Below are 11,772 nucleotides of genomic sequence, written 5' to 3'. Positions count from 1 at the left end.
ATTATCTGTTTTTCTTTCTTTTCTCCATGCTCATTGCGGTGCACACAGTGACACAAAACATCAGAATGGCTCCTTTTCTCCATTCAAACTGGATGAATGTGATTTTTTTATATTGCAGGCACCTGCATCTCACCACGGGTGCGTTCACTTCCAAAGTATATGAAAATCACCTCCTTGAAATCTAATTATTTCCAACAACTTCTAAAAGGTGCCAATAATATTGTCTGGGCCATTTTAGGATCTGTGTGTGGAATAAGCTAAGATTTAGTTATTTTGGCTTTTTGTGTTTTGTTCCACTGCAAACCAAAGAAATACAAATGTGGATACCAAAACATTTTTTAATTTCAACAATTTTCTGGAAGAATTGGTGCATTATTTGAAAAAAGTTCAAGGGTGTCAATATTTTTGGTCACGACAGTATTCCAAGTGTTCAACCATCTTGTGATATCTTTTTTTTCAAGGTCTAAACTCTAAAGAGAGGGAAGATATTGCAGCCTTCCTGTCTGAAGGATGAGGGACGTCATGGCAGAGGATGCAGTCATCATCAAATCGATAAAGACTATTTTCCAGAGAGTCAGAGATCATTTATGAAGATCGGGAATAGGACTAGGCCCAGAACACTGCCTTGAGACACACCAGCCCTGACAGGGAGAGGAGATGAAAGGATTCCATTGAGAGACGCACATGTACTAAGAGAGTAGAGGAAGTCAGTAAGCCCTGTGTGGAGTTCCTTCCTTCCTTCCTTCCTTCCATAAAATGCTGCTTCATCAGGATGATTATTACGGCACTGCGGTTGTGCGCAGGCATGGAATAGTGCCAATAGAACCATTATACCTGTACACTGGTACTCATTTCGCCGACCTCAGTGGGATGGCAGGCTGAGTCAACCTCACCTGGTGTTATTTCAATGGCCAACATGGCTCAAACTCAGGACCCTAAGATCCCAAGCAATCCACCTTAACTGCTAAGCCAACACCAGGTTAGCCTTGGATGGCATATGCAGAAAGTTTGGAGAGTCAGGTAGGATGCCAAACTGTAATGAAAGTATTAGATATGTCCAGAGAGACAGCTCTGATCTCATGTCTGACATTGAGAGCATCCATCTATTGTTGGGAGAGTAGAAACAGCCTGTCCAAGGTGGAGTGACCTGGTCTGAAACCAAATTGTTGATCGATGATGAGGTTGTTGGAGAAATCATCTGCAAGATAATTGAGAGAAGTCCATTGAAAAAAAAAAGACATCATGCTGAGACTGAGGAGAAACTGACCTCAAAGGAGAAATGAGTCAATTTAGCCCAACATTGCCGTGGTGCACACCCAAGCTAAGTCCCATCTCAATGTCGGCTTCCTAATGCTTGCATGTAGAACTGTTTGGGGTTTGTGTATAGCCATACTCAGGACATCCTTCTTGACGTCCTCTGCACGAAGTGCTTGCCATGTGAGGTGTCCTTCAGGGGCCACTGAGAATACCCAAACAGCAACTAGCCTTTTTTGTTTACATCGCCGAGGCTCATGGAAGAGCCTTTGATGCTCGGTTAGTGATATGGTCCTACCATGGAGGTTTGATGCAGACAGGCCAAGGGGTAAGGTGTTCCAGGGACTGCACCTCTTCCTGTGGTTGTTCGTTGAAGTGGATTGAATAGTTTGATTGGTCCTTGTGGCATTCAGGACAGTGAGAGCGTGTGAATTGTCGGTATTGATGGCACATTCAAAGTAACTGAGCGGTGGCTTATCTTGTCTAGTGTGACAAAAGGGATTCAACAGTGGCTGCCCGTTCACAGATCTGATGTACCATTTTACACAGGGTGGAGTCATCGGCAAAATGACAGTGTTGGTCTTCAAGAGCATCAGAAATCATTGGTTCGGTCAAGAATAACATAGGTCCACATTGCCTCATGAGATCCCAGCCTGGGAAAGGACAACATCAAGGACCACTCACTATTTCTGGTCATTAAGAAATCAGACAACCACAAGCAATTAGGTCGTGAATGCCAGAAGGTTTCCCACAGCATGTGGGCATCTCTGCCATTGCAGAAAAGTTTCTTCCCCAGTTTGACATCTCTTCCACTAGTCATGACAGCATAAATACTCTTTCCCTCAGGAACTGTGCTTCAGTCCCATCATACCCTCTCTCCACTAAGTTTGAAATACCATTCTGATGTCCAAAATTTATCTCCACTATAAACCTATCAGCCTTCTCCCCATCATAAGCAAAGTAATAGAGTCCATCATTGGAGCTGACTTCAGGCACTATTGCTTCTCTAACTCGTTCATCTCTGATGAGCACTTTCGCTTCTGACCTGGCCATTCCACCTTGGATATGTTAACCCTTTTGACACAGCAGTGAATGAATGCCCTGAACCACAAACAAGAGGGCAGGGCCATCTCTCTGGGTACCTCTCGTGCCTTTGACACTGCCGGGCATCCTGCCTTGATTTGGTTTGAAACTTGTCTTCTTTTGCAATGAAGGGTGTGGGGGTGGATTTGGGACTATGGAATTTTTGGTAAAGACAGATTTGAAGAACTCTGCTTTATCTCGAGCAGTGTCCAAGATCCTGTCCTTTTGGAGACAAGGGAATGGAAGGGGAACGTGTACCAGAGACACTTGACCAGCTCCCACCAAGCTTTGGAGAATGGTGAAAGGCTGGAGAAATTGGATCTTAGGTGAGCCTGATTATGGGCCCTGGCTTTTCATAGGAGAGATACACAATGGTTCTGAGCTGTGCAGAGAGACTTCTGGTTACCATCAGTTGGGGTTTGACTTCCAAGAGGAGAATGGGAGTTGTTTTCTCGTGATGACCTCACCAAGTGATGCATCAGTGTACCAGAGTCGAGATGATGGACAGTCAAGTTGAATCATTGATGGGATGAACTTATTGATATGTTGTGGGAAAAAATTCCAGGAGTAGTCAAGGTTTGGAGCTGATGTAATGATGTCTTCACTGGAGAGATCAGATTTTAGGCCAGATCATTCAGCTTTACAAAAATGTCATACCTGTGTGCACTTTTGGGGTTCTCTGAAAACTGCCAAAGAGGTGCCCTCATGCCCTCTTTCATCAAGACATGGTCACAAGCGTCTCGAGGAGCTGAAGAGGAAGTTTGGCATGACAAGGTCCAGTAATTAATGGTTGCCATTTGGGGAAATTTGTGTTGGAAAAGGAAGATCAAATCCAATCTATTCATAGAATGACTCAGCTGCTCGGCCATGTAATGATGAACGTGAACCAACACCGAGCCAGCCGATATGGTCGTAATTGAAGTTTCCACAGTTTAGAAAGAGGGACACAGGGGTGAGAGGAGAGCATAGTGTCAATGTTTGTAGAGAGAGCCTCGTACATGAAAGGAGGGAGAAATCGATTCAGAGAGGGGGGCTCACATAGTGACTGTCTCGTGTGTGCAAGGCCCACGTCCCAGGGGCCCGTGAAGGCATTCGGTTGCTCCTTATGTATGACCATGTATCTTGGCCTTCGGACAAACATACGTTTGCATTAATGTTAAAAAGCTTTTCCGCACACTTCAGTTTTTGTGCTTAAGAAGGAGTGTGGATGTTTTACCCTTTTATTGCTCAAGAAAATACGGTGTTTCTCAGTCGAGAAATATCAGCAGCTTGCTCGACCATTCATTCAGGCCTTGGGGGTCAAGGGTCCATGTGTTTTGCTTCGAGAAGCTTTTCAAAGCTCTGAGTCCAGCTCCGTCACAATTTTCGAATTATTGTTCAAATATATCTTTTCATGTAAAAATGGACTTCTCGGTACAAAAAAAGCGAGTGTTCGAAGCCGATGCTTGAAATACACTTCCACTTCGGGGTTATCGCTTTTGGCAATTCAGGGATTGATCTATTTTCTTCAGTCTTTGGTGTCCCTGTTGTGGTTCCCAGCATTGTGTTTATTTGGTCGGTGTCTGTCGCTGCCCGCTTGAAGCCGAGTGTTGGCTTAGCGGTTAAGGTGGCTGGCTTGGGATCTTGGGGTCCTGAGTTCAAGCCCCCGTCGGCCGTTGTTAACACCAGGTGGGGTTGATTCAGCCTGTCATCCTTCCGAGGTCGGCAACATGACTGCCAGCATACTGGTGATGGGGGCATTGCATCAGAGGCACCGCCGTGCCCTCAGCGAATGATGCTACCTGCACTGCAGCCTTGTTGTATACGAAGGATGAGGTGTTCTGCTTTTATTAAGAACAATTTTTTTCCATTATTTAACTTTTTCAATTATTTAATTTCCCATGATTTAATTTTTTAATTACTTAAATTTTCAATTCTATTTTTTCCCAATTTTCAATTATTTAATATATATTTTTTTCTTTATTTTATCAATTTTGAAATCTTTTTTTTTATTGCTGCATTTAATATCCTTTTTAAAAAATCAAATATTTAAATATTTTTCAATTTTCAATTATTTTTTCCTTTATTTTCCATTATGAGGCAGAATTTCAAGCGCTACCAGTTGGCTAATATTACAAGTTGGCTATACCGGGAACATCAGCAATCTCCGATCGCAGCGCTCTAGTTTTGAAAGAGATATAATTTATATTCACCAAGCAAAGTTTTCCATAATGAACGTGGTTATTTACTCCTTGAATCAATTGTGATGGAAAGGGTTCAAGGGTCAGAATGACTCCTCATGAATGAGACAGCGGTTGTGAATGGAGGGCCCTGTGGTTTACGGGAGCGGTGCAGGCTTCTACCGCCTCGAAAGGCCCGCACATTAGCATTCCCGGAATTGTAATCTCATCACGAAGCACCCGGTGGGTCACTATGTTCCATTTGGTGTCGAAGATGAGTTTTATCAAAATGACGGCTTGCTGTCGGGAAAGCATAAAAGGCATTTTTGCATTGCAGTTTTCTCCCATGGCATATAAAACAAAGCCTCAGTTTTTGTCTTATCTCTCGCTCCTCAGAAACGCACGCTACCCTGAAATGCCACTCGGAGAAAGAAATTGAAAATTCCTTTGGCGGAGAAACAAAAAAGGTACCCTCGGTAAACGGACAAACTAAATACTGCGTGCAACTTTACAATTAACCTCGTTTTTCAAATGCAATCCGCTTAGTGGACTCAAGTATTGGAGTTGAACGTGAGAAAATATTGTGACGCTCAAAATGCAGGATATTTCTTATGGAATATGGCTTATTTATTAACCTTTTTATTTGCATTGGTTTTTCTGAACGACCTCGATTTTCATTCTGTACATCCACATATTGTGAATCCAACGAAGCGTGGACTCCATCCGGATCATGGTGAGAATCGTATCCGATACGTATCGTATCCAAGTCGAGCACTTGAGCATCATGTAACATCAGTTTTATACCTATTCCTGAATCCCTACACCTGACTCCTGACTTTATCTCTGTTGATCTACCTTCGTCCCTTTGTTTGGAAGAGCCACCTGCTCGGTTGACAATGGTGGAAGCTGTTTCCATCACACCACGGTCATCATATAGACATCCTCGGGGATTTGAAGGCCATCGGGCCACTAGCAAAGGAAATTTCAAAGTTGTTCTTGAGCAAGTTAAATGAAGATAAAGTCACACAACCTGTTCAATGCACAAATGAAACAATAAAAGCGGTTGATAAAAGAGCAAAATGCGTTTTCCACGTTGATTCATTTCCCAGCGATGATTGCTTTCCGTCCGTAGCTCGGTTGCCTCGAGCTTCGGAGCCATAAGATCGCGTCGCAATGCTTTATTTCTGCCTGGAAACTTCACGTTCATTTTCTCTGGAAAATCTTGATGTTCCTGGCTCTGATCCCGGCATCCTTGGGGATGAAACTGGAGCTAAAGCAGGAGGCGGTTTGAAAGTGAGAGCCGTGTGGGACATTTTTTAACTGTCACCATCCTTAGTTGTTATGGCTGTTCAGCCTTTCGTGCTGATGGATTTTCAGACCATGAGAGTACGTTGTGTGGGTGTGTGAGGATGAGTGCGAGTGGGTGGGGGTAGGGCCTCAAAAGTGGAGGTTGGTGTGTCGTGTCATGCGGTTAATTGCACCGAACTGAGTTTATCAGTTCTCGGATGCGTCTGCTGAGTCGTATTAGTAGAGTTTATCAAATCCAGACTTACCTTGTGTCTTCATAAAGATGGACACGAAAACCAAAATGGCGTTTTTCTTTCATTTTCATCCTTCTTTGCAGCGCTGTTGTTGCCTCTGCTACCGAAGGTGGATAGAGGTTGTGTTTCCACCCCTGTTTGTCTGTCTATCTGTCTCTTTGAGAGCAGGACATCTCAAAATGTTATGGACGGATTCAGACGAAACTTGAACAGGCTGGGTGTGTGACGAGGACCATTTGATGAGATTTTGGTGAATGTCCAGATTAAGATTAAAAATAATTTTCTCCCTCAGTATTTTTTCACAATTGAGAGATGGGGCCAAAAACGATATATAGAATGTTATCTGAAACAGTTGTGGATGGATTATGACAAAACTTGATGGATAAGTGGGTCCGTTGCAAGAACGAGCTGAATAGATTTTGGTTCAGGTCCAGATAAACATCCGGCCTATCAGTGGGATACAAAACATAAACTGTTCAGCTTGGCGGAGTTGTGCGCTCCACCGAGTGCTGTTCTTTTTTCTGTTTCGATGATATTTAACAATTCTGCTGTTTAAGTGCATCAAGTTTGGTGATATTGAGGCACAGTTCCATAAAAAGAGAGATATGGGATTAAGCAAGTGAGTGTGTCCGTGAATTGCACTGGCAGATACAGTCTGCATACGTCCAACATGAATGACAACGGGGACCATGCTCTAGGTGTTTATTCGTACAAATGGGGTGAGCACGTGGAAGGGTCCATGTCAGGTGCACAGCAACAGGTCCTGTCACAGAGTCCATTGACTGGTTCAATGATGACTGAATGGACAATACCACTGACTAGTCTGTCCTCGGATGAGCCTATTCAGAGTTCAGTTGAATGATTGAGAATGCTAAAAAATCTCCAGAATGAGAAACAAATGGACATAAAAGATGCTTTCGAGCATTCGTGAGTTGAGATGGAATCTGAAAATATGTATGTTGTTGCGTCTGAAGTAAGGGGCCGTGCATAAAATACGTATTGCTTTGGGGTGGGATGTTTCCCGAAGTGTCACCAGGGAGGTTGGGGGGGGGGTGGAGGTTGGGAGCTATAGTCATGTGACGCCATTTTCATGGGCGTAGCCATTTTGAATTTGCCTTCACAGCGACAGGACGTGTCAATTTAGAACAGGCTTGCTTTCATTTGACTTCATCCAAAAATGGTAGACATGGTATTTAAATGATTGATTGGACGCTACAAGAGGATATTTCTGAAAATACGAAAGCAGCAAGGTAAGCTTTTAGCTTTGTAAAAGTTGGAGGGAGTTGAAAGGAAACCACTGGGTAACATTCCCGGGTCAGATTGCGGGAGAGTGTGTCAGAGTGGTGCTGAGGTGTCGTCCACCAGACGGCGGTATCCTCGGGTTTGCCTGAGGCGGTCCCTTCGGGTGGGTGCCTGGAATGTCCAATCCCTAAGAGAGGATGTTCACCTGTCTCTGTTATCATCTGAGCTCAAGCGTTTGGACATCGGTATTGCAGCACTCTCTGAGGTTTGGAGACGGGATTATGGCGAGATCATGGTGGGTGGTTACACCTACTATTGGTCTGGTCGCTCTGATGGTAAGCATTCCCAAGGAGTTGCTGTTGATGTGTCCAATAAGCTGACTCCAATGATGATTGAGGTAACAATGGTCAACGAGCGTATTATGAGACAAAGGATTCGTCACTCCTTCGGTGTGATTTCCCTGATCTCTGTTTATGCTCCGACTGAGGCGAGTGATCTCACCGTGAACGATGCATTCTGTGCCACGATTGAGTCTGTGGTTGATCAGTTCCCCAGACGAGATACACTTCGGGTCTTAGGGGATTTCAATGCATCGACTGGAACTGAAAGGGATGGTTATGAGACGTGTGTTAGTCCCCATGGGTCAGGAACTATGAACCAGAATAGCACTAAGTTCCTTGACTTTGCAAGAAGTCATGGACTTAGAGTGGCCGGTTCATGGTTTCAGCTCCCAAAAGCTCATCGCTGGACTTGGTATTCCAACGCTGGCGGTGTGGCAAAGGAGATTGACCATGTCCTCATTGATGGTCACTGGAGGATAATCCAGAACTGCAGGAGGGTCTACCGGAGTGCTCAGTTCCTCAATACTGACCACCGGCTTGTTGTAGCAACTCTAAAGTTTCACCTTAAATCCAGGAGAAAGGTACCATCCCAGCTTAGGCTGGATGTTGGCAAGCTCAAGGATGAGAGGGTACCTGAGGAGTTTGGGAACAGGCTGAGTGGAGATTTGAGGAGTCTGGGTGCTTTGGGAGGTCCTGAAGAGTTGTGGAGACCACCGTCCTTGATGTTGCCGGTGGATGTCTTGGAACTCACCGCAAGGCAAAGAAGAATTTTAGCTCTCAAGGGACACTGGATACCATTGACCAGAGTCACAGGGCCAGGCCGAATGGCAGACCTGAGCTGTTCAGGTAGCTGAGGCATAAAACTGTATGTGCGCGAAGGGTGGACAAGGAGGCCTATGTGTGAAGAATCTGTGAAGAGGTAGAGCATCACCTGTGGTGAAGGGATTCTCGTCCTGCCTACAGGGGAATTTGCGCATTGCGTTCATCCAAGCCCATCCCTCTGTGTACTGCAGTGAGAGCAGAGGGTGGTAGGCTCTTGACAGAGGAGTCTGAAGTGAAGGCCCGCTGGGCCGGTTACTTTGAGCAGTTGTACCAGGCTGATCCACCAGCTGTTGAGTTGGATGTCAGGGGTGTTACAATCCCTGTTGCTGACCCTCCAATCAACTGTGGTCCACCTTCACTTGTGGAAACAGGCTGCGGTGAACCGGTTGAAATGGGTGAAGCTCCAGGGATCTGTGGCATCCATGCCGAACTTCTCAAGGCTGGTGGAAATGCTGCACTCATGTCATTGCATGCAGTTTTGTGCTCTGGTGGAACACAGGCATCATCCCAACTGACTGGAAGAGGGGCCTTGTTGTCACTCTCTGGAAAGGGAAGGGTGATCGCCAAGACTGCAACAACTACCGAGGGGTGACGCTGCTCTCAGTTGCTGGGCAAGGTCTTTGCTTGGATAATTATTGGGAGCGTTTGCCACCATCTGGTTGAGCACCAGCGCCAGAGCAGTCAGGCTGTACACCAAAGAGGTCAACGATTGACCGTGTCCTTGCTCTTCGGGTCCTCACCGAACGCAGACGAGAGTTTCGGCAGGGGCTGCTTGCAGCCTATGTTGATCTCTGTAAAGCGTTTGATTCAGTGAATCGGGATGTCCTCTTGAGGATTCTTGGTCTTCGTGGGGTGCCACCAAAACTGATTGATCTGATGTCTGAGCTCTACTCTGGTACTGAGAGTGTTGTGAGATGTGGTGTGTCCATCTCTGACTTATTTCCAGTTGTGACTGGAGTTCGTCAAGGGTCTGTACTGGCCCCCATACTTTTCAGCACTTGTATGGACTGGATTCTAGGGAGGATGTTGGAGAGATCAAGCTGCGGTGCATCGTTTGGGAATATCAAGATCTTTAACCTTGATTTCACAGATGATGCAGTCATCTTTGTGGAGACTTTAGATATCCTTTTCGTGGTCCTAGAGGTGCTGAATGAGGAGTCGGAGCCGCTGGGATTATGGGTTTCCTGGGTCAAAACTAAGATCCAGGCTTTTAATGACATCTTGGATGCTGCTGTCTTGTCTGTGCCTGTTTGTGGTGAGGATGTGGAGGTCGTGGAGAGATTCACTTACCTTGGCAGTGATATTCATATCTCTGCCGGCTGTGAGTCAGAGGTCACTTGACGTCTGGGTCGGGCCTGGGGAGTCATGGATTCACTGGATAATGGAGTGTGGCGCTGCCGGTACCTGTGCGGGAGCACGAAAGTCCGAGTCTTCAGGTCCTTGGTGCTTTCAGTCTTGCTCTATGGATGCGAGACTTGGACTCTGACCAAGGATCTGAGACGGACATTTAATTCCTTTGGTACCAGGTCTCTTCGGAGAATCCTTGGCTTTCGCTGGTCGGACTTTGTGTCCAGTGAGCGGTTGCTGAGAGAGACTAAAATGAGATTTGTTACCTGCATAGTCTGTGAGCGTCAGCTGCGGCTGTATGGACATGTGGCTCATTTTCCTGACGCTGATCTTGCTCTCCAGATTCTCTCAGCGAGGGAGTCTGGTGAGTGGAGGAGGTAAATGGGCTGACCACATGCCTCGTGGTTGCAGCAGGTTGATCGGCATCTCAAGGAGATGGGGATGGGCCAGGCATCTGCCTGGGGTTGGCCAGACGGAGCCCAGACAGAGTACCGCTGGAAAGTGGACGCAGCGACGCGCTGCTCTGGTGCATGCTCCCATACCTGACGTGATCTGAAAGGCGATATTAAATCATTTGACTGAGGTGTCGTGCAGATGCCACTGATTTAAATTTTTTTAAAAACTTCCAAATTTGAAGCTGATCAAACTTTTAAAAGGGTGATATTGCTTTTATTTATGGAGTCCCGTTTAAAAAAATTTTTAGCCGCGTCGCGTTGCGGAATCTGCCTCTAAGAGAGCTCCGCATTGTTCGTCTTCTTCTTCTTCTTCTTCTTCTTCTTCTTCTTCTTCTTCTTCTTCTTCTTCTTCTTCTTCTTCTGGTGAAGACAAAACCTTTATGACGCAGCTCTTGGACACATTTGTCCTTGTTTAGGATCGGGATCAGTATCCTTGGAGATGTCAAATAAAATCAAGCATGGGCTCCATCCATACCATTGTGAGAAACTGAGATCACCTCTGTCACAGCAGAGAGGTGGGGGAGGGGATCAGGGGGTGTGCCACAAAGAACTTCATAAGTTTGTTGTCAGTCCCGCAGAGTTTAGTGCTTGGTTAAGGTTAAAGGGGAGCCCAAGCACTCAGACTACCTCGACGCTAATCTATCACTTGATTCCTTAAAAAATAGATACGTCTTCTTCCAATTTATAAAATGGGTAATTTTATGATTAAAAGTCAAAATCTTCATCATCTTCATCCTCATCCTCCTCATCCTCATCCTCATCCTCATCTTCATCTTCATCATAATCACACTCAGAAATCGATCACCATATTCGTACTGCCTAATGATTACATCATGGTACGATTGAACTCAAACGGAGAATAATTTTCGATTTTCCACAAATTTGCTGAGTCGACGCGTCCTTTGTGGTTGTAGTAATACAAACCGAGATGGTTTCATGCCACACCGATGGCTGAAAGACCTCAAGTTTGCCATAAATTGGACAAGGTTTGACCGAAATACCTGAGTGTGGATCAGGCCGACAAAATGTTCGCTTTTGTGCTCAGACCATTTTACAGAGCACTGTTATGAATCAACAGAGATGGCTAGATCTTGTGGTTATCCACCATGATTGAGAGAGGATGCTGTACTCACGATTTAGGGGAAGAAACAGCTGTCGCTTGAAATTAAGACTATCTCAATACCCAGTTAACAGCAAATGTACACGGGCGATTTGAGTGGTGAATCAAACACCTGTTACCATTGCCTGACGGTGAACACAAGAGCACCTGAAAATAATTATCAACTAGAAGGGCACTCAATTGAGCACATACCTCCATCACGTAATGCCTGATCCATGAGAACATATCGGTCCCAATACATGTTTGAAATATCGTGCGATGTATCGTTTTTGGCCCAATCTCTCAATGGTGAAGAATCACTTTGAAAATTCTAGTTGTCGGATCTGGATCCGGATCTTCATCAAAATCGAATCAGTTCGTCCTTGTCACACACCCAACCTGTCCACCAAATTTCATCCCGATCCGTCC

The 11,772-nt window shown here is 45.4% G+C and overlaps 1 protein-coding gene across 5 annotated transcripts in view; it reads left to right on the top strand.

The window, feature by feature from the left end:
- LOC147031117 (uncharacterized) overlaps positions 1-11,772 on the top strand; it is a 92,501-nt gene that overhangs the window by 37,846 nt on the left and 42,883 nt on the right. For 2 of the 5 annotated variants that reach the window (XM_085875857.1, XM_085875855.1), the window contains exon 1: positions 7,158-7,287. The exons of the other annotated variants lie outside the window; for them this stretch is intronic. The gene's annotated coding sequence lies outside the window, so the exon portion shown is untranslated. Of the gene's footprint in view, positions 1-7,157; positions 7,288-11,772 lie in introns of those variants that run through there. 5 annotated transcript variants of the gene reach the window in all.

Source organism: Eptatretus burgeri, chromosome 3 (genome assembly GCF_056783735.1).
Source record: "Eptatretus burgeri isolate ZD-2024b chromosome 3, Ebu_testis_v1, whole genome shotgun sequence".
Taxonomy (NCBI): Eukaryota; Metazoa; Chordata; class Myxini; order Myxiniformes; family Myxinidae; genus Eptatretus; species Eptatretus burgeri.
Note: the sequence above shows the minus strand (reverse complement) of the source record. Positions and strands in the feature narration are given on the sequence as shown.